We start from the raw sequence: 18,117 nt of genomic DNA, 5'->3' as shown, positions 1-18,117 counted from the left end.
GGAATGCACTGCAAAAAAACAGGACGATTTAAGGGTGTAAAAGAGACCTGTCAGAAGTGGGATTTGAACCCACGCCTCCATGAGGAGACCAGAAGTCTCAGTTGCACTGAAGATCAAGCTCTCTTGAGTCTGGCGCCTTAGACCACTCGGCCATCCTGACAGCCCTGGCTATGTACAGGTCTGACTCTTCTGTCTGCACTTGCCAATGTTTGCACTTACAGCGTTCGCAGCAATGTCACAGGTGTAAAGGCCCCACAATACAACATGGCATGATAAAAAAAAAGCTAGGCACAAGAGCGACCACTGATGGATGCGGATTACTTTGTTTCGTCTTGGAAAAGTAAAGGAAGTTTCCCACGGCTCGCTGGGTTCATGGACCGCCTCTTCTTAAGCTTGCATTGAGGTAATAAGGTTTTAGAGGGTGCACATAGAAGCAGCTCATGCACAGTGTTTCTGCCCGGTCTCGAACCGGGGACCTTTCGCGTGTTAGGCGAACGTGATGACCACTACACTACAGAAATTAACTTGCTGTGTTTTACTGTTAGAGCAAGGTTCCTCTCAAGGATTCTCTCTACTTCTATTCTGCTGTATCAGCAGCCACTCAGAAAGCGAGGAGCAAGTGTGAAAACTGCAGAGATATCAGCCAACATGCTTGCAATTAGACGTATTAAAAATGTACTTATGCAGGCATCGACAGACAAATATCTGATGCCTAAATGCCAGCAAGTACAGCTTGGGAAAGCATCACCTGGGACACACACAGACTAAGCATGAAGGCAGAAAAAGCATGGATATCCGTTTTTCTTCTGAGGTTCAAAATAATTTGTGCAACAATGCGCCGAGTGTAATGAGAAATTGTCAGGCATTGTCAGTTTTGAGTAGGATTCGTATGCTTACCTCTAAAAAAGGGCTCGTCCGGGATTTGAACCCGGGACCTCTCGCACCCTAAGCGAGAATCATACCCCTAGACCAACGAGCCGAGGCACACAAGAGTCGCCTTTTGCACCGGCTCCGGGGGTTATTGGCAGCGAGTTGGTGAATGATTCACCCAAAGCAAGCAACTGCACATGCTGCTCTCTTCTGCAATATGGTTGCTGTCTTTTCCATGGCCGTCATCGAACAAGAAATGAAAATACCTCCATCCTTCAGACATTTTGTTTGCTCTAGGTGTATGCTCTCGGTGAGGACAATAAAACAATTTCTGCTCTCATGCCTTGCTTTCATCAAGTAGGCCCACCCTTCAGTACAAAAGGACGTGCAAACGAATGGCGCAAACTATCGTCACTTCTCTTTTTGAGCTGTCACTGATGCCCCTGGAGCACAGTACGTCACGCTGGTGAGGGATAGACAGCTTCCATTATCTCAGCTTTCCTATAAGTTGAGAGAGTAAATGCAAACAATAAGCTGCTGTTTCTGCCCAGTCTCGAACCAGGGACCTTTCGCGTGTAAAGCGAACGTGATAACCACTACACCACAGAAACAGATACTTTTGCCGCAATCTTCTTGGCATGTAGTGGGCTGGAAAGCACAGACCAAGGGCCAATGTCCATGAAGCTCAACGTTGGACCCTCCTTACCCGATCTCTTTCTTTGGAAGAAAGCAACGAGGACCACTTTTATTCCAAAAGGCGATTTTAAAACCATACCTGAAATCACGCTAGAAAAACACTTTGAATTTAATGTTCCTACACTGATGGTCCACCCCAGAAAAGCAGTTGCAAAGAAGTCCGGCACTGAAATTCTATACGCCAAAACTGGGAAACAGCGTGCAGGGAAAGGAACTTTTTCACCATACACGGCGTCTTATAGCATTGAAAAGAAGAAATGGTCCTACATAATAAGCAGCCTAAAAATAATTCCACAACATGGGCTCGTCCGGGATTTGAACCCGGGACCTCTCGCACCCGAAGTGAGAATCATACCCCTAGACCAACGAGCCTGATTCCCCTGTCAGCAATTTGAACAATTTCTGATGCGTCTTTCAGAAACAAAGCAGTGCTATTTGGCTGCTCTCTCTCTATGTGAGCCACACAAAGTCATGTTTTCTCTCAAGGTGTTGTTTTTTTCACTCTTGCAAGGAAGGGATCAGCCGATATCCTAGCTGCCAGTGAGCAGAAAAAAGGCACTGATGAGAACTGCAGGCACTTTCTGGCACTTGTACTTCTCTGCAAGTCCTGGACCCTTGCCCCATTAACTTCCACCCCAGAAGCAAGGGAGGGCCTGCCAATTCTTGCTCCTAAGAAAGAGGTGTTTGATTCTTGGATTCAAACACGCTCACTCAGCACTCAATGAGGCTCGATCAGGCGAGATTTATATGAGTGGCTCGCAGGACTGAAACACTCACCTGGGAGACCCAGGGTGGCTGAATTCCCAGAATGGCCATTGTTGGGCAAGTCACCTCCTTTCCTCCTGCCGCAATCTAGAATTGGCTGCAAATCACAAGATAGCGTTCAATGTCCGTGTGTACTGCCTACTCCCAGCTACCTCTCTGTCTTCCTTATGTAAATTAAAATTCGCAAGGGGGGACCAATGACAATCTGCTCCTCCCACATAACCAGGAAGCCCTGTTGAACATGTCTGCCTGTGTTGTTGCAGGGACAGTGCCTTCTCCGCCCAAAAGGTGGCAGGAGAGCCTCACAACAAAGATGGGATCAACTGCTTAATGAGAAACCAGCACAGCAGTTAGTGTGATGGAGTGCAAATTTAACGGAAGGTGTGCCTGAGGTGTCCCTTCCAGGAATACATGGAATTGTGATTGAGGGCCCAGCCTGATCGTTGGTGGATTTCTCGTCATATGTTACAGGTCCGTGCAAAGATTGTGGTGTGTGGGGAATGCACTGCAAAAAAACAGGACGATTTAAGGGTGTAAAACAGACCTGTCAGAAGTGGGATTTGAACCCACGCCTCCATGAGGAGACCAGAAGTCTCAGTTGCACTGAAGATCAAGCTCTCTTGAGTCTGGCGCCTTAGACCACTCGGCCATCCTGACAGCCCTGGCTATGTACAGGTCTGACTCTTCTGTCTGCACTTGCCAATGTTTGCACTTACAGCGTTCGCAGCAATGTCACAGGTGTAAAGGCCCCACAATACAACATGGCATGATAAAAAAAAAAGCTAGGCACAAGAGCGACCACTGATGGATGCGGATTACTTTGTTTCGTCTTGGAAAAGTAAAGGAAGTTTCCCACGGCTCGCTGGGTTCATGGACCGCCTCTTCTTAAGCTTGCATTGAGATAATAAGGTTTTAGAGGGTGCACATAAAAGCAGCTCATGCACAGTGTTTCTGCCCGGTCTCGAACCGGGGACCTTTCGCGTGTTAGGCGAACGTGATGACCACTACACTACAGAAATTAACTTGCTGTGTTTTACTGTTAGAGCAAGGTTCCTCTCAAGGATTCTCTCTACTTCTATTCTGCTGTATCAGCAGCCACTCAGAAAGCGAGGAGCAAGTGTGAAAACTGCAGAGATATCAGCCAACATGCTTGCAATTAGACGTATTAAAAATTTACTTATGCAGGCATCGCCAGACAAATATCTGATGCCTAAATGCCAACAAGTACAGCTTGGGAAAGCATCACCTGGGACACACACAGACTAAGCATGAAGGCAGAAAAAGCATGGATATCCGTTTTTCTTCTGAGGTTCAAAATAATTTGTGCAACAATGCGCCGAGTGTAATGAGAAATAGTCAGGCATTGTCAGTTTTGAGTAGGATTCGTATGTTTACCTCTAAAAAAGGGCTCGTCCGGGATTTGAACCCGGGACCTCTCGCACCCTAAGCGAGAATCATACCCCTAGACCAACGAGCCGAGGCACACAAGAGTCACCTTTTGCACCGGCTCCGGGGGTTATTGGCAGCGAGTTGGTGAATGATTCACCCAAAGCAAGCAACTGCACATGCTGCTCTCTTCTGCAATATGGTTGCTGTCTTTTCCATGGCCGTCATCGAACAAGAAATGAAAATACCTCCATCCTTCAGACATTTTGTCTGCTCTAGGTGTAAGCTCTCGGTGAGGACAATAAAACAATTTCTGCTCTCATGCCTTGCTTTCATCAAGTAGGCCCACCCTTCAGTACAAAAGGACGTGCAAACGAATGGCGCAAACTATCGTCACTTCTCTTTTTGAGCTGTCACTGAAGCCCCTGGAGCACAGTACGTCACGCTGGTGAGGGATAGACAGCTTCCATTATCTCAGCTTTCCTATAAGTTGAGAGAGTAAATGCAAGCAATAAGCTGCTGTTTTTGCCCGGTCTCGAACCAGGGACCTTTCGCGTGTAAAGCGAACGTGATAACCACTACACCACAGAAACAGATACTCTTGCAGCAATCTTCTTGGCATGTAGTGGGCTGGAAAGCACAGACCAAGGGACAATGTCCATGAAGCTCAACGTTGGACCCTCCTTACCCGATCTCTTTCTTTGGAAGAAAGGAACGAGGACCACTTTTATTCCAAAAGGCGATTTTAAAACCAAACCTGAAATCACGCTAGAAAAACACTTTGAATTTAATGTTCCTACACTGATGGTCCACCCCAGAAAAGCAGTTGCAAAGAAGTCCGGCACTGAAATTCTATACGCCAAAACTGGGAAACAGCGTGCAGGGAAAGGAACTTTCTCACCATACACGGCGTCTTATAGCATTGAAAAGAAGAAATGGTCCTATATAATAAGCAGCCTAAAAATAATTCCACAACATGGGCTCGTCCGGGATTTGAACCCGGGACCTCTCGCACCCGAAGCGAGAATCATACCCCTAGACCAACGAGCCTGATTCCCCTGTCAGCAATTTGAACAATTTCTGATGCGTCTTTCAGAAACAAAGCAGTGCTATTTGGCTGCTCTCTCTCTATGTGAGCCACACAAAGTCATGTTTTCTCTCAAGGTGTTGTTTTTTTCACTCTTGCAAGGAAGGGATCAGCCGATATCCTAGCTGCCAATGAGCAGAAAAAAGGCACTGATGAGAACTGCAGGCACTTTCTGGCACTTGTACTTCTCTGCAAGTCCTGGACCCTTGCCCCATAAACTTCCACCCCAGAAGCAAGGGAGGGCCTGCCAATTCTTGCTCCTAAGAAAGAGGTGTTTGATTCTTGGATTCAAACACGCTCACTCAGCGCTCGATCAGGCTCGATCAGGCGAGATTTATATGAGTGGCTCGCAGGACTGAAACACTCACCTGGGAGACCCAGGGTGGCTGAATTCCCAGAATGGCCATTGTTGGGCAAGTCACCTCCTTTCCTCCTGCCTCAATCTAGAATTGGCTGCAAATCACAAGATAGAGTTCAATGTCCGTGTGTACTGCCTACTCCCAGCTACCTCTCTGTCTTCCTTATGTAAATTAAAATTCGCAAGGGGGGACCAATGACAATCTGCTCCTCCCACATAACCAGGAAGCCCTGTTGAACATGTCTGCCTGTGTTGTTGCAGGGACAGTGCCTTCTCCGCCCAAAAGGTGGCAGGAGAGCCTTACAACAAAGATGGGATCAACTGCTTAATGAGAAACCAGCACAGCAGTTAGTGTGATGGAGTGCAAATTTAACGGAAGGTGTGCCTGAGGTGTCCCTTCCAGGAATACATGGAATTGTGATTGAGGGCCCAGCCTGATCGTTGGTGGATTTCTCGTCATATGTTACAGGTCCGTGCAAAGATTGTGGTGTGTGGGGAATGCACTGCAAAAAAACAGGACGATTTAAGGGTGTAAAAGAGACCTGTCAGAAGTGGGATTTGAACCCACGCCTCCATGAGGAGACCAGAAGTCTCAGTTGCACTGAAGATCAAGCTCTCTTGAGTCTGGCGCCTTAGACCACTCGGCCATCCTGACAGCCCTGGCTATGTACAGGTCTGACTCTTCTGTCTGCACTTGCCAATGTTTGCACTTACAGCGTTCGCAGCAATGTCACAGGTGTAAAGGCCCCACAATACAACATGGCATGATAAAAAAAAAGCTAGGCACAAGAGCGACCACTGATGGATGCGGATTACTTTGTTTCGTCTTGGAAAAGTAAAGGAAGTTTCCCACGGCTCGCTGGGTTCATGGACCGCCTCTTCTTAAGCTTGCATTGAGGTAATAAGGTTTTAGAGGGTGCACATAGAAGCAGCTCATGCACAGTGTTTCTGCCCGGTCTCGAACCGGGGACCTTTCGCGTGTTAGGCGAACGTGATGACCACTACACTACAGAAACTAACTTGCTGTGTTTTACTGTTAGAGCAAGGTTCCTCTCAAGGATTCTCTCTACTTCTATTCTGCTGTATCAGCAGCCACTCAGAAAGCGAGGAGCAAGTGTGAAAACTGCAGAGATATCAGCCAACATGCTTGCAATTAGACGTATTAAAAATGTACTTATGCAGGCATCGACAGACAAATATCTGATGCCTAAATGCCAGCAAGTACAGCTTGGGAAAGCATCACCTGGGACACACACAGACTAAGCATGAAGGCAGAAAAAGCATGGATATCCGTTTTTCTTCTGAGGTTCAAAATAATTTGTGCAACAATGCGCCGAGTGTAATGAGAAATTGTCAGGCATTGTCAGTTTTGAGTAGGATTCGTATGCTTACCTCTAAAAAAGGGCTCGTCCGGGATTTGAACCCGGGACCTCTCGCACCCTAAGCGAGAATCATACCCCTAGACCAACGAGCCGAGGCACACAAGAGTCGCCTTTTGCACCGGCTCCGGGGGTTATTGGCAGCGAGTTGGTGAATGATTCACCCAAAGCAAGCAACTGCACATGCTGCTCTCTTCTGCAATATGGTTGCTGTCTTTTCCATGGCCGTCATCGAACAAGAAATGAAAATACCTCCATCCTTCAGACATTTTGTTTGCTCTAGGTGTATGCTCTCGGTGAGGACAATAAAACAATTTCTGCTCTCATGCCTTGCTTTCATCAAGTAGGCCCACCCTTCAGTACAAAAGGACGTGCAAACGAATGGCGCAAACTATCGTCACTTCTCTTTTTGAGCTGTCACTGATGCCCCTGGAGCACAGTACGTCACGCTGGTGAGGGATAGACAGCTTCCATTATCTCAGCTTTCCTATAAGTTGAGAGAGTAAATGCAAACAATAATCTGCTGTTTCTGCCCAGTCTCGAACCAGGGACCTTTCGCGTGTAAAGCGAACGTGATAACCACTACACCACAGAAACAGATACTTTTGCCGCAATCTTCTTGGCATGTAGTGGGCTGGAAAGCACAGACCAAGGGCCAATGTCCATGAAGCTCAACGTTGGACCCTCCTTACCCGATCTCTTTCTTTGGAAGAAAGCAACGAGGACCACTTTTATTCCAAAAGGCGATTTTAAAACCATACCTGAAATCACGCTAGAAAAACACTTTGAATTTAATGTTCCTACACTGATGGTCCACCCCAGAAAAGCAGTTGCAAAGAAGTCCGGCACTGAAATTCTATACGCCAAAACTGGGAAACAGCGTGCAGGGAAAGGAACTTTTTCACCATACACGGCGTCTTATAGCATTGAAAAGAAGAAATGGTCCTACATAATAAGCAGCCTAAAAATAATTCCACAACATGGGCTCGTCCGGGATTTGAACCCGGGACCTCTCGCACCCGAAGTGAGAATCATACCCCTAGACCAACGAGCCTGATTCCCCTGTCAGCAATTTGAACAATTTCTGATGCGTCTTTCAGAAACAAAGCAGTGCTATTTGGCTGCTCTCTCTCTATGTGAGCCACACAAAGTCATGTTTTCTCTCAAGGTGTTGTTTTTTTCACTCTTGCAAGGAAGGGATCAGCCGATATCCTAGCTGCCAGTGAGCAGAAAAAAGGCACTGATGAGAACTGCAGGCACTTTCTGGCACTTGTACTTCTCTGCAAGTCCTGGACCCTTGCCCCATTAACTTCCACCCCAGAAGCAAGGGAGGGCCTGCCAATTCTTGCTCCTAAGAAAGAGGTGTTTGATTCTTGGATTCAAACACGCTCACTCAGCACTCAATGAGGCTCGATCAGGCGAGATTTATATGAGTGGCTCGCAGGACTGAAACACTCACCTGGGAGACCCAGGGTGGCTGAATTCCCAGAATGGCCATTGTTGGGCAAGTCACCTCCTTTCCTCCTGCCGCAATCTAGAATTGGCTGCAAATCACAAGATAGCGTTCAATGTCCGTGTGTACTGCCTACTCCCAGCTACCTCTCTGTCTTCCTTATGTAAATTAAAATTCGCAAGGGGGGACCAATGACAATCTGCTCCTCCCACATAACCAGGAAGCCCTGTTGAACATGTCTGCCTGTGTTGTTGCAGGGACAGTGCCTTCTCCGCCCAAAAGGTGGCAGGAGAGCCTCACAACAAAGATGGGATCAACTGCTTAATGAGAAACCAGCACAGCAGTTAGTGTGATGGAGTGCAAATTTAACGGAAGGTGTGCCTGAGGTGTCCCTTCCAGGAATACATGGAATTGTGATTGAGGGCCCAGCCTGATCGTTGGTGGATTTCTCGTCATATGTTACAGGTCCGTGCAAAGATTGTGGTGTGTGGGGAATGCACTGCAAAAAAACAGGACGATTTAAGGGTGTAAAAGAGACCTGTCAGAAGTGGGATTTGAACCCACGCCTCCATGAGGAGACCAGAAGTCTCAGTTGCACTGAAGATCAAGCTCTCTTGAGTCTGGCGCCTTAGACCACTCGGCCATCCTGACAGCCCTGGCTATGTACAGGTCTGACTCTTCTGTCTGCACTTGCCAATGTTTGCACTTACAGCGTTCGCAGCAATGTCACAGGTGTAAAGGCCCCACAATACAACATGGCATGATAAAAAAAAAAGCTAGGCACAAGAGCGACCACTGATGGATGCGGATTACTTTGTTTCGTCTTGGAAAAGTAAAGGAAGTTTCCCACGGCTCGCTGGGTTCATGGACCGCCTCTTCTTAAGCTTGCATTGAGATAATAAGGTTTTAGAGGGTGCACATAAAAGCAGCTCATGCACAGTGTTTCTGCCCGGTCTCGAACCGGGGACCTTTCGCGTGTTAGGCGAACGTGATGACCACTACACTACAGAAATTAACTTGCTGTGTTTTACTGTTAGAGCAAGGTTCCTCTCAAGGATTCTCTCTACTTCTATTCTGCTGTATCAGCAGCCACTCAGAAAGCGAGGAGCAAGTGTGAAAACTGCAGAGATATCAGCCAACATGCTTGCAATTAGACGTATTAAAAATTTACTTATGCAGGCATCGCCAGACAAATATCTGATGCCTAAATGCCAACAAGTACAGCTTGGGAAAGCATCACCTGGGACACACACAGACTAAGCATGAAGGCAGAAAAAGCATGGATATCCGTTTTTCTTCTGAGGTTCAAAATAATTTGTGCAACAATGCGCCGAGTGTAATGAGAAATAGTCAGGCATTGTCAGTTTTGAGTAGGATTCGTATGTTTACCTCTAAAAAAGGGCTCGTCCGGGATTTGAACCCGGGACCTCTCGCACCCTAAGCGAGAATCATACCCCTAGACCAACGAGCCGAGGCACACAAGAGTCACCTTTTGCACCGGCTCCGGGGGTTATTGGCAGCGAGTTGGTGAATGATTCACCCAAAGCAAGCAACTGCACATGCTGCTCTCTTCTGCAATATGGTTGCTGTCTTTTCCATGGCCGTCATCGAACAAGAAATGAAAATACCTCCATCCTTCAGACATTTTGTCTGCTCTAGGTGTAAGCTCTCGGTGAGGACAATAAAACAATTTCTGCTCTCATGCCTTGCTTTCATCAAGTAGGCCCACCCTTCAGTACAAAAGGACGTGCAAACGAATGGCGCAAACTATCGTCACTTCTCTTTTTGAGCTGTCACTGAAGCCCCTGGAGCACAGTACGTCACGCTGGTGAGGGATAGACAGCTTCCATTATCTCAGCTTTCCTATAAGTTGAGAGAGTAAATGCAAGCAATAAGCTGCTGTTTTTGCCCGGTCTCGAACCAGGGACCTTTCGCGTGTAAAGCGAACGTGATAACCACTACACCACAGAAACAGATACTCTTGCAGCAATCTTCTTGGCATGTAGTGGGCTGGAAAGCACAGACCAAGGGACAATGTCCATGAAGCTCAACGTTGGACCCTCCTTACCCGATCTCTTTCTTTGGAAGAAAGGAACGAGGACCACTTTTATTCCAAAAGGCGATTTTAAAACCAAACCTGAAATCACGCTAGAAAAACACTTTGAATTTAATGTTCCTACACTGATGGTCCACCCCAGAAAAGCAGTTGCAAAGAAGTCCGGCACTGAAATTCTATACGCCAAAACTGGGAAACAGCGTGCAGGGAAAGGAACTTTCTCACCATACACGGCGTCTTATAGCATTGAAAAGAAGAAATGGTCCTATATAATAAGCAGCCTAAAAATAATTCCACAACATGGGCTCGTCCGGGATTTGAACCCGGGACCTCTCGCACCCGAAGCGAGAATCATACCCCTAGACCAACGAGCCTGATTCCCCTGTCAGCAATTTGAACAATTTCTGATGCGTCTTTCAGAAACAAAGCAGTGCTATTTGGCTGCTCTCTCTCTATGTGAGCCACACAAAGTCATGTTTTCTCTCAAGGTGTTGTTTTTTTCACTCTTGCAAGGAAGGGATCAGCCGATATCCTAGCTGCCAATGAGCAGAAAAAAGGCACTGATGAGAACTGCAGGCACTTTCTGGCACTTGTACTTCTCTGCAAGTCCTGGACCCTTGCCCCATAAACTTCCACCCCAGAAGCAAGGGAGGGCCTGCCAATTCTTGCTCCTAAGAAAGAGGTGTTTGATTCTTGGATTCAAACACGCTCACTCAGCGCTCGATCAGGCGAGATTTATATGAGTGGCTCGCAGGACTGAAACACTCACCTGGGAGACCCAGGGTGGCTGAATTCCCAGAATGGCCATTGTTGGGCAAGTCACCTCCTTTCCTCCTGCCTCAATCTAGAATTGGCTGCAAATCACAAGATAGAGTTCAATGTCCGTGTGTACTGCCTACTCCCAGCTACCTCTCTGTCTTCCTTATGTAAATTAAAATTCGCAAGGGGGGACCAATGACAATCTGCTCCTCCCACATAACCAGGAAGCCCTGTTGAACATGTCTGCCTGTGTTGTTGCAGGGACAGTGCCTTCTCCGCCCAAAAGGTGGCAGGAGAGCCTTACAACAAAGATGGGATCAACTGCTTAATGAGAAACCAGCACAGCAGTTAGTGTGATGGAGTGCAAATTTAACGGAAGGTGTGCCTGAGGTGTCCCTTCCAGGAATACATGGAATTGTGATTGAGGGCCCAGCCTGATCGTTGGTGGATTTCTCGTCATATGTTACAGGTCCGTGCAAAGATTGTGGTGTGTGGGGAATGCACTGCAAAAAAACAGGACGATTTAAGGGTGTAAAAGAGACCTGTCAGAAGTGGGATTTGAACCCACGCCTCCATGAGGAGACCAGAAGTCTCAGTTGCACTGAAGATCAAGCTCTCTTGAGTCTGGCGCCTTAGACCACTCGGCCATCCTGACAGCCCTGGCTATGTACAGGTCTGACTCTTCTGTCTGCACTTGCCAATGTTTGCACTTACAGCGTTCGCAGCAATGTCACAGGTGTAAAGGCCCCACAATACAACATGGCATGATAAAAAAAAAAAGCTAGGCACAAGAGCGACCACTGATGGATGCGGATTACTTTGTTTCGTCTTGGAAAAGTAAAGGAAGTTTCCCACGGCTCGCTGGGTTCATGGACCGCCTCTTCTTAAGCTTGCATTGAGATAATAAGGTTTTAGAGGGTGCACATAAAAGCAGCTCATGCACAGTGTTTCTGCCCGGTCTCGAACCGGGGACCTTTCGCGTGTTAGGCGAACGTGATGACCACTACACTACAGAAATTAACTTGCTGTGTTTTACTGTTAGAGCAAGGTTCCTCTCAAGGATTCTCTCTACTTCTATTCTGCTGTATCAGCAGCCACTCAGAAAGCGAGGAGCAAGTGTGAAAACTGCAGAGATATCAGCCAACATGCTTGCAATTAGACGTATTAAAAATTTACTTATGCAGGCATCGACAGACAAATATCTGATGCCTAAATGCCAACAAGTACAGCTTGGGAAAGCATCACCTGGGACACACACAGACTAAGCATGAAGGCAGAAAAAGCATGGATATCCGTTTTTCTTCTGAGGTTCAAAATAATTTGTGCAACAATGCGCCGAATGTAATGAGAAATAGTCAGGCATTGTCAGTTTTGAGTAGGATTCGTATGTTTACCTCTAAAAAAGGGCTCGTCCGGGATTTGAACCCGGGACCTCTCGCACCCTAAGCGAGAATCATACCCCTAGACCAACGAGCCGAGGCACACAAGAGTCACCTTTTGCACCGGCTCCGGGGGTTATTGGCAGCGAGTTGGTGAATGATTCACCCAAAGCAAGCAACTGCACATGCTGCTCTCTTCTGCAATATGGTTGCTGTCTTTTCCATGGCCGTCATCGAACAAGAAATGAAAATACCTCCATCCTTCAGACATTTTGTCTGCTCTAGGTGTAAGCTCTCGGTGAGGACAATAAAACAATTTCTGCTCTCATGCCTTGCTTTCATCAAGTAGGCCCACCCTTCAGTACAAAAGGACGTGCAAACGAATGGCGCAAACTATCGTCACTTCTCTTTTTGAGCTGTCACTGAAGCCCCTGGAGCACAGTACGTCACGCTGGTGAGGGATAGACAGCTTCCATTATCTCAGCTTTCCTATAAGTTGAGAGAGTAAATGCAAGCAATAAGCTGCTGTTTTTGCCCGGTCTCGAACCAGGGACCTTTCGCGTGTAAAGCGAACGTGATAACCACTACACCACAGAAACAGATACTCTTGCAGGAATCTTCTTGGCATGTAGTGGGCTGGAAAGCACAGACCAAGGGCCAATGTCCATGAAGCTCAACGTTGGACCCTCCTTACCCGATCTCTTTCTTTGGAAGAAAGGAACGAGGACCACTTTTATTCCAAAAGGCGATTTTAAAACCAAACCTGAAATCACGCTAGAAAAACACTTTGAATTTAATGTTCCTACACTGATGGTCCACCCCAGAAAAGCAGTTGCAAAGAAGTCCGGCACTGAAATTCTATACGCCAAAACTGGGAAACAGCGTGCAGGGAAAGGAACTTTCTCACCATACACGGCGTCTTATAGCATTGAAAAGAAGAAATGGTCCTATATAATAAGCAGCCTAAAAATAATTCCACAACATGGGCTCGTCCTGGATTTGAACCCGGGACCTCTCGCACCCGAAGCGAGAATCATACCCCTAGACCAACGAGCCTGATTCCCCTGTCAGCAATTTGAACAATTTCTGATGCGTCTTTCAGAAAAAAAGCAGTGCTATTTGGCTGCTCTCTCTCTATGTGAGCCACACAAAGTCATGTTTTCTCTCAAGGTGTTGTTTTTTTCACTCTTGCAAGGAAGGGATCAGCCGATATCCTAGCTGCCAGTGAGCAGAAAAAAGGCACTGATGAGAACTGCAGGCACTTTCTGGCACTTGTACTTCTCTGCAAGTCCTGGACCCTTGCCCCATAAACTTCCACCCCAGAAGCAAGGGAGGGCCTGCCAATTCTTGCTCCTAAGAAAGAGGTGTTTGATTCTTGGATTCAAACACGCTCACTCAGCGCTCGATCAGGCTCGATCAGGCGAGATTTATATGAGTGGCTCGCAGGACTGAAACACTCACCTGGGAGACCCAGGGTGGCTGAATTCCCAGAATGGCCATTGTTGGACAAGTCACCTCCTTTCCTCCTGCCTCAATCTAGAATTGGCTGCAAATCACAAGATAGAGTTCAATGTCCGTGTGTACTGCCTACTCCCAGCTACCTCTCTGTCTTCCTTATGTAAATTAAAATTCGCAAGGGGGGACCAATGACAATCTGCTCCTCCCACATAACCAGGAAGCCCTGTTGAACATGTCTGCCTGTGTTGTTGCAGGGACAGTGCCTTCTCCGCCCAAAAGGTGGCAGGAGAGCCTCACAACAAAGATGGGATCAACTGCTTAATGAGAAACCAGCACAGCAGTTAGTGTGATGGAGTGCAAATTTAACGGAAGGTGTGCCTGAGGTGTCCCTTCCAGGAATACATGGAATTGTGATTGAGGGCCCAGCCTGATCGTTGGTGGATTTCTCGTCATATGTTACAGGTCCGTGCAAAGATTGTGGTGTGTGGGGAATGCACTGCAAAAAACAGGACGATTTAAGGGTGTAAAAGAGACCTGTCAGAAGTGGGATTTGAACCCACGCCTCCATGAGGAGACCAGAAGTCTCAGTTGCACTGAAGATCAAGCTCTCTTGAGTCTGGCGCCTTAGACCACTCGGCCATCCTGACAGCCCTGGCTATGTACAGGTCTGACTCTTCTGTCTGCACTTGCCAATGTTTGCACTTACAGCGTTCGCAGCAATGTCACAGGTGTAAAGGCCCCACAATACAACATGGCATGATAAAAAAAAAGCTAGGCACAAGAGCGACCACTGATGGATGCGGATTACTTTGTTTCGTCTTGGAAAAGTAAAGGAAGTTTCCCACGGCTCGCTGGGTTCATGGACCGCCTCTTCTTAAGCTTGCATTGAGATAATAAGGTTTTAGAGGGTGCACATAAAAGCAGCTCATGCACAGTGTTTCTGCCCGGTCTCGAACAGGGGACCTTTCGCGTGTTAGGCGAACGTGATGACCACTACACTACAGAAACTAACTTGCTGTGTTTTACTGTTAGAGCAAGGTTCCTCTCAAGGATTCTCTCTACTTCTATTCTGCTGTATCAGCAGCCACTCAGAAAGCGAGGAGCAAGTGTGAAAACTGCAGAGATATCAGCCAACATGCTTGCAATTAGACGTATTAAAAATGTACTTATGCAGGCATCGACAGACAAATATCTGATGCCTAAATGCCAGCAAGTACAGCTTGGGAAAGCATCACCTGGGACACACACAGACTAAGCATGAAGGCAGAAAAAGCATGGATATCCGTTTTTCTTCTGAGGTTCAAAATAATTTGTGCAACAATGCGCCGAGTGTAATGAGAAATTGTCAGGCATTGTCAGTTTTGAGTAGGATTCGTATGCTTACCTCTAAAAAAGGGCTCGTCCGGGATTTGAACCCGGGACCTCTCGCACCCTAAGCGAGAATCATACCCCTAGACCAACGAGCCGAGGCACACAAGAGTCGCCTTTTGCACCGGCTCCGGGGGTTATTGGCAGCGAGTTGGTGAATGATTCACCCAAAGCAAGCAACTGCACATGCTGCTCTCTTCTGCAATATGGTTGCTGTCTTTTCCATGGCCGTCATCGAACAAGAAATGAAAATACCTCCATCCTTCAGACATTTTGTTTGCTCTAGGTGTATGCTCTCGGTGAGGACAATAAAACAATTTCTGCTCTCATGCCTTGCTTTCATCAAGTAGGCCCACCCTTCAGTACAAAAGGACGTGCAAACGAATGGCGCAAACTATCGTCACTTCTCTTTTTGAGCTGTCACTGATGCCCCTGGAGCACAGTACGTCACGCTGGTGAGGGATAGACAGCTTCCATTATCTCAGCTTTCCTATAAGTTGAGAGAGTAAATGCAAACAATAAGCTGCTGTTTCTGCCCAGTCTCGAACCAGGGACCTTTCGCGTGTAAAGCGAACGTGATAACCACTACACCACAGAAACAGATACTTTTGCCGCAATCTTCTTGGCATGTAGTGGGCTGGAAAGCACAGACCAAGGGCCAATGTCCATGAAGCTCAACGTTGGACCCTCCTTACCCGATCTCTTTCTTTGGAAGAAAGCAACGAGGACCACTTTTATTCCAAAAGGCGATTTTAAAACCATACCTGAAATCACGCTAGAAAAACACTTTGAATTTAATGTTCCTACACTGATGGTCCACCCCAGAAAAGCAGTTGCAAAGAAGTCCGGCACTGAAATTCTATACGCCAAAACTGGGAAACAGCGTGCAGGGAAAGGAACTTTTTCACCATACACGGCGTCTTATAGCATTGAAAAGAAGAAATGGTCCTACATAATAAGCAGCCTAAAAATAATTCCACAACATGGGCTCGTCCGGGATTTGAACCCGGGACCTCTCGCACCCGAAGTGAGAATCATACCCCTAGACCAACGAGCCTGATGCACTGTCAGCAATTTGAACAATTTCTGATGCGTCTTTCAGAAACAAAGCAGTGCTATTTGGCTGCTCTCTCTCTATGTGAGCCACACAAAGTCATGTTTTCTCTCAAGGTGTTGTTTTTTTCACTCTTGCAAGGAAGGGATCAGCCGATATCCTAGCTGCCAGTGAGCAGAAAAAAGGCACTGATGAGAACTGCAGGCACTTTCTGGCACTTGTACTTCTCTGCAAGTCCTGGACCCTTGCCCCATTAACTTCCACCCCAGAAGCAAGGGAGGGCCTGGCAATTCTTGCTCCTAAGAAAGAGGTGTTTGATTCTTGGATTCAAACACGCTCACTCAGCACTCAATGAGGCTCGATCAGGCGAGATTTATATGAGTGGCTCGCAGGACTGAAACACTCACCTGGGAGACCCAGGGTGGCTGAATTCCCAGAATGGCCATTGTTGGGCAAGTCACCTCCTTTCCTCCTGCCGCAATCTAGAATTGGCTGCAAATCACAAGATAGCGTTCAATGTCCGTGTGTACTGCCTACTCCCAGCTACCTCTCTGTCTTCCTTATGTAAATTAAAATTCGCAAGGGGGGACCAATGACAATCTGCTCCTCCCACATAACCAGGAAGCCCTGTTGAACATGTCTGCCTGTGTTGTTGCAGGGACAGTGCCTTCTCCGCCCAAAAGGTGGCAGGAGAGCCTCACAACAAAGATGGGATCAACTGCTTAATGAGAAACCAGCACAGCAGTTAGTGTGATGGAGTGCAAATTTAACGGAAGGTGTGCCTGAGGTGTCCCTTCCAGGAATACATGGAATTGTGATTGAGGGCCCAGCCTGATCGTTGGTGGATTTCTCGTCATATGTTACAGGTCCGTGCAAAGATTGTGGTGTGTGGGGAATGCACTGCAAAAAAACAGGACGATTTAAGGGTGTAAAAGAGACCTGTCAGAAGTGGGATTTGAACCCACGCCTCCATGAGGAGACCAGAAGTCTCAGTTGCACTGAAGATCAAGCTCTCTTGAGTCTGGCGCCTTAGACCACTCGGCCATCCTGACAGCCCTGGCTATGTACAGGTCTGACTCTTCTGTCTGCACTTGCCAATGTTTGCACTTACAGCGTTCGCAGCAATGTCACAGGTGTAAAGGCCCCACAATACAACATGGCATGATAAAAAAAAAAGCTAGGCACAAGAGCGACCACTGATGGATGCGGATTACTTTGTTTCGTCTTGGAAAAGTAAAGGAAGTTTCCCACGGCTCGCTGGGTTCATGGACCGCCTCTTCTTAAGCTTGCATTGAGATAATAAGGTTTTAGAGGGTGCACATAAAAGCAGCTCATGCACAGTGTTTCTGCCCGGTCTCGAACCGGGGACCTTTCGCGTGTTAGGCGAACGTGATGACCACTACACTACAGAAATTAACTTGCTGTGTTTTACTGTTAGAACAAGGTTCCTCTCAAGGATTCTCTCTACTTCTATTCTGCTGTATCAGCAGCCACTCAGAAAGCGAGGAGCAAGTGTGAAAACTGCAGAGATATCAGCCAACATGCTTGCAATTAGACGTATTAAAAATTTACTTATGCAGGCATCGACAGACAAATATCTGATGCCTAAATGCCAGCAAGTACAGCTTGGGAAAGCATCACCTGGGACACACACAGACTAAGCATGAAGGCAGAAAAAGCATGGATATCCGTTTTTCTTCTGAGGTTCAAAATAATTTGTGCAACAATGCGCCGAATGTAATGAGAAATAGTCAGGCATTGTCAGTTTTGAGTAGGATTCGTATGTTTACCTCTAAAAAAGGGCTCGTCGGAGATTTGAACCCGGGACCTCTCACAACCTAAGCGAGAATCATACCCCTAGACCAACGAGCCGAGGCACACAAGAGTCACCTTTTGCACCGGCTCCGGGGGTTATTGGCAGCGAGTTGGTGAATGATTCACCCAAAGCAAGCAACTGCACATGCTGCTCTCTTCTGCAATATGGTTGCTGTCTTTTCCATGGCCGTCATCGAACAAGAAATGAAAATACCTCCATCCTTCAGACATTTT

General features: G+C 47.1%; 20 non-coding genes across 20 annotated transcripts; all 20 read right to left on the bottom strand.

Moving 5' to 3' along the window:
- Positions 1-48: 48 nt before the first annotated feature.
- On the bottom strand, positions 49-160 carry TRNAL-CAA (transfer RNA leucine (anticodon CAA)). The gene is made up of 2 exons: positions 123-160; positions 49-94 (listed from the first exon to the last, which is right to left on the bottom strand). It is a non-coding gene; the product is annotated as a tRNA-Leu (tRNA).
- Positions 161-907: 747 nt separating this feature from the next.
- On the bottom strand, positions 908-979 carry TRNAP-AGG (transfer RNA proline (anticodon AGG)). Its single transcript has one exon. It is a non-coding gene; the product is annotated as a tRNA-Pro (tRNA).
- Positions 980-1,408: 429 nt separating this feature from the next.
- TRNAV-UAC (transfer RNA valine (anticodon UAC)) lies at positions 1,409-1,481 on the bottom strand. Its single transcript has one exon. It is a non-coding gene; the product is annotated as a tRNA-Val (tRNA).
- Positions 1,482-1,866: 385 nt separating this feature from the next.
- TRNAP-CGG (transfer RNA proline (anticodon CGG)) lies at positions 1,867-1,938 on the bottom strand. The gene has a single exon. It is a non-coding gene; the product is annotated as a tRNA-Pro (tRNA).
- A 938-nt stretch (positions 1,939-2,876) lies between these two features.
- Positions 2,877-2,988, bottom strand: TRNAL-CAA (transfer RNA leucine (anticodon CAA)). The gene is made up of 2 exons: positions 2,951-2,988; positions 2,877-2,922 (listed from the first exon to the last, which is right to left on the bottom strand). It is a non-coding gene; the product is annotated as a tRNA-Leu (tRNA).
- A 748-nt stretch (positions 2,989-3,736) lies between these two features.
- On the bottom strand, positions 3,737-3,808 carry TRNAP-AGG (transfer RNA proline (anticodon AGG)). The gene has a single exon. It is a non-coding gene; the product is annotated as a tRNA-Pro (tRNA).
- Positions 3,809-4,695: 887 nt separating this feature from the next.
- TRNAP-CGG (transfer RNA proline (anticodon CGG)) lies at positions 4,696-4,767 on the bottom strand. Its single transcript has one exon. It is a non-coding gene; the product is annotated as a tRNA-Pro (tRNA).
- A 938-nt stretch (positions 4,768-5,705) lies between these two features.
- Positions 5,706-5,817, bottom strand: TRNAL-CAA (transfer RNA leucine (anticodon CAA)). The gene is made up of 2 exons: positions 5,780-5,817; positions 5,706-5,751 (listed from the first exon to the last, which is right to left on the bottom strand). It is a non-coding gene; the product is annotated as a tRNA-Leu (tRNA).
- A 288-nt stretch (positions 5,818-6,105) lies between these two features.
- TRNAV-AAC (transfer RNA valine (anticodon AAC)) lies at positions 6,106-6,178 on the bottom strand. The gene has a single exon. It is a non-coding gene; the product is annotated as a tRNA-Val (tRNA).
- A 386-nt stretch (positions 6,179-6,564) lies between these two features.
- On the bottom strand, positions 6,565-6,636 carry TRNAP-AGG (transfer RNA proline (anticodon AGG)). The gene has a single exon. It is a non-coding gene; the product is annotated as a tRNA-Pro (tRNA).
- Positions 6,637-7,523: 887 nt separating this feature from the next.
- Positions 7,524-7,595, bottom strand: TRNAP-CGG (transfer RNA proline (anticodon CGG)). The gene has a single exon. It is a non-coding gene; the product is annotated as a tRNA-Pro (tRNA).
- A 938-nt stretch (positions 7,596-8,533) lies between these two features.
- Positions 8,534-8,645, bottom strand: TRNAL-CAA (transfer RNA leucine (anticodon CAA)). Its single transcript has 2 exons — positions 8,608-8,645; positions 8,534-8,579 (listed from the first exon to the last, which is right to left on the bottom strand). It is a non-coding gene; the product is annotated as a tRNA-Leu (tRNA).
- A 748-nt stretch (positions 8,646-9,393) lies between these two features.
- Positions 9,394-9,465, bottom strand: TRNAP-AGG (transfer RNA proline (anticodon AGG)). The gene has a single exon. It is a non-coding gene; the product is annotated as a tRNA-Pro (tRNA).
- An 887-nt stretch (positions 9,466-10,352) lies between these two features.
- TRNAP-CGG (transfer RNA proline (anticodon CGG)) lies at positions 10,353-10,424 on the bottom strand. Its single transcript has one exon. It is a non-coding gene; the product is annotated as a tRNA-Pro (tRNA).
- A 928-nt stretch (positions 10,425-11,352) lies between these two features.
- On the bottom strand, positions 11,353-11,464 carry TRNAL-CAA (transfer RNA leucine (anticodon CAA)). The gene is made up of 2 exons: positions 11,427-11,464; positions 11,353-11,398 (listed from the first exon to the last, which is right to left on the bottom strand). It is a non-coding gene; the product is annotated as a tRNA-Leu (tRNA).
- A 749-nt stretch (positions 11,465-12,213) lies between these two features.
- Positions 12,214-12,285, bottom strand: TRNAP-AGG (transfer RNA proline (anticodon AGG)). Its single transcript has one exon. It is a non-coding gene; the product is annotated as a tRNA-Pro (tRNA).
- A 1,896-nt stretch (positions 12,286-14,181) lies between these two features.
- TRNAL-CAA (transfer RNA leucine (anticodon CAA)) lies at positions 14,182-14,293 on the bottom strand. The gene is made up of 2 exons: positions 14,256-14,293; positions 14,182-14,227 (listed from the first exon to the last, which is right to left on the bottom strand). It is a non-coding gene; the product is annotated as a tRNA-Leu (tRNA).
- A 747-nt stretch (positions 14,294-15,040) lies between these two features.
- TRNAP-AGG (transfer RNA proline (anticodon AGG)) lies at positions 15,041-15,112 on the bottom strand. Its single transcript has one exon. It is a non-coding gene; the product is annotated as a tRNA-Pro (tRNA).
- Positions 15,113-15,999: 887 nt separating this feature from the next.
- TRNAP-CGG (transfer RNA proline (anticodon CGG)) lies at positions 16,000-16,071 on the bottom strand. Its single transcript has one exon. It is a non-coding gene; the product is annotated as a tRNA-Pro (tRNA).
- Positions 16,072-17,008: 937 nt separating this feature from the next.
- On the bottom strand, positions 17,009-17,120 carry TRNAL-CAA (transfer RNA leucine (anticodon CAA)). The gene is made up of 2 exons: positions 17,083-17,120; positions 17,009-17,054 (listed from the first exon to the last, which is right to left on the bottom strand). It is a non-coding gene; the product is annotated as a tRNA-Leu (tRNA).
- Positions 17,121-18,117: the final 997 nt, after the last annotated feature.

Source organism: Triturus cristatus, chromosome 10 (genome assembly GCF_964204655.1).
Source record: "Triturus cristatus chromosome 10, aTriCri1.1, whole genome shotgun sequence".
In the NCBI taxonomy this organism is placed as follows: domain Eukaryota; kingdom Metazoa; phylum Chordata; class Amphibia; order Caudata; family Salamandridae; genus Triturus; species Triturus cristatus.
Note: the sequence above shows the minus strand (reverse complement) of the source record. Positions and strands in the feature narration are given on the sequence as shown.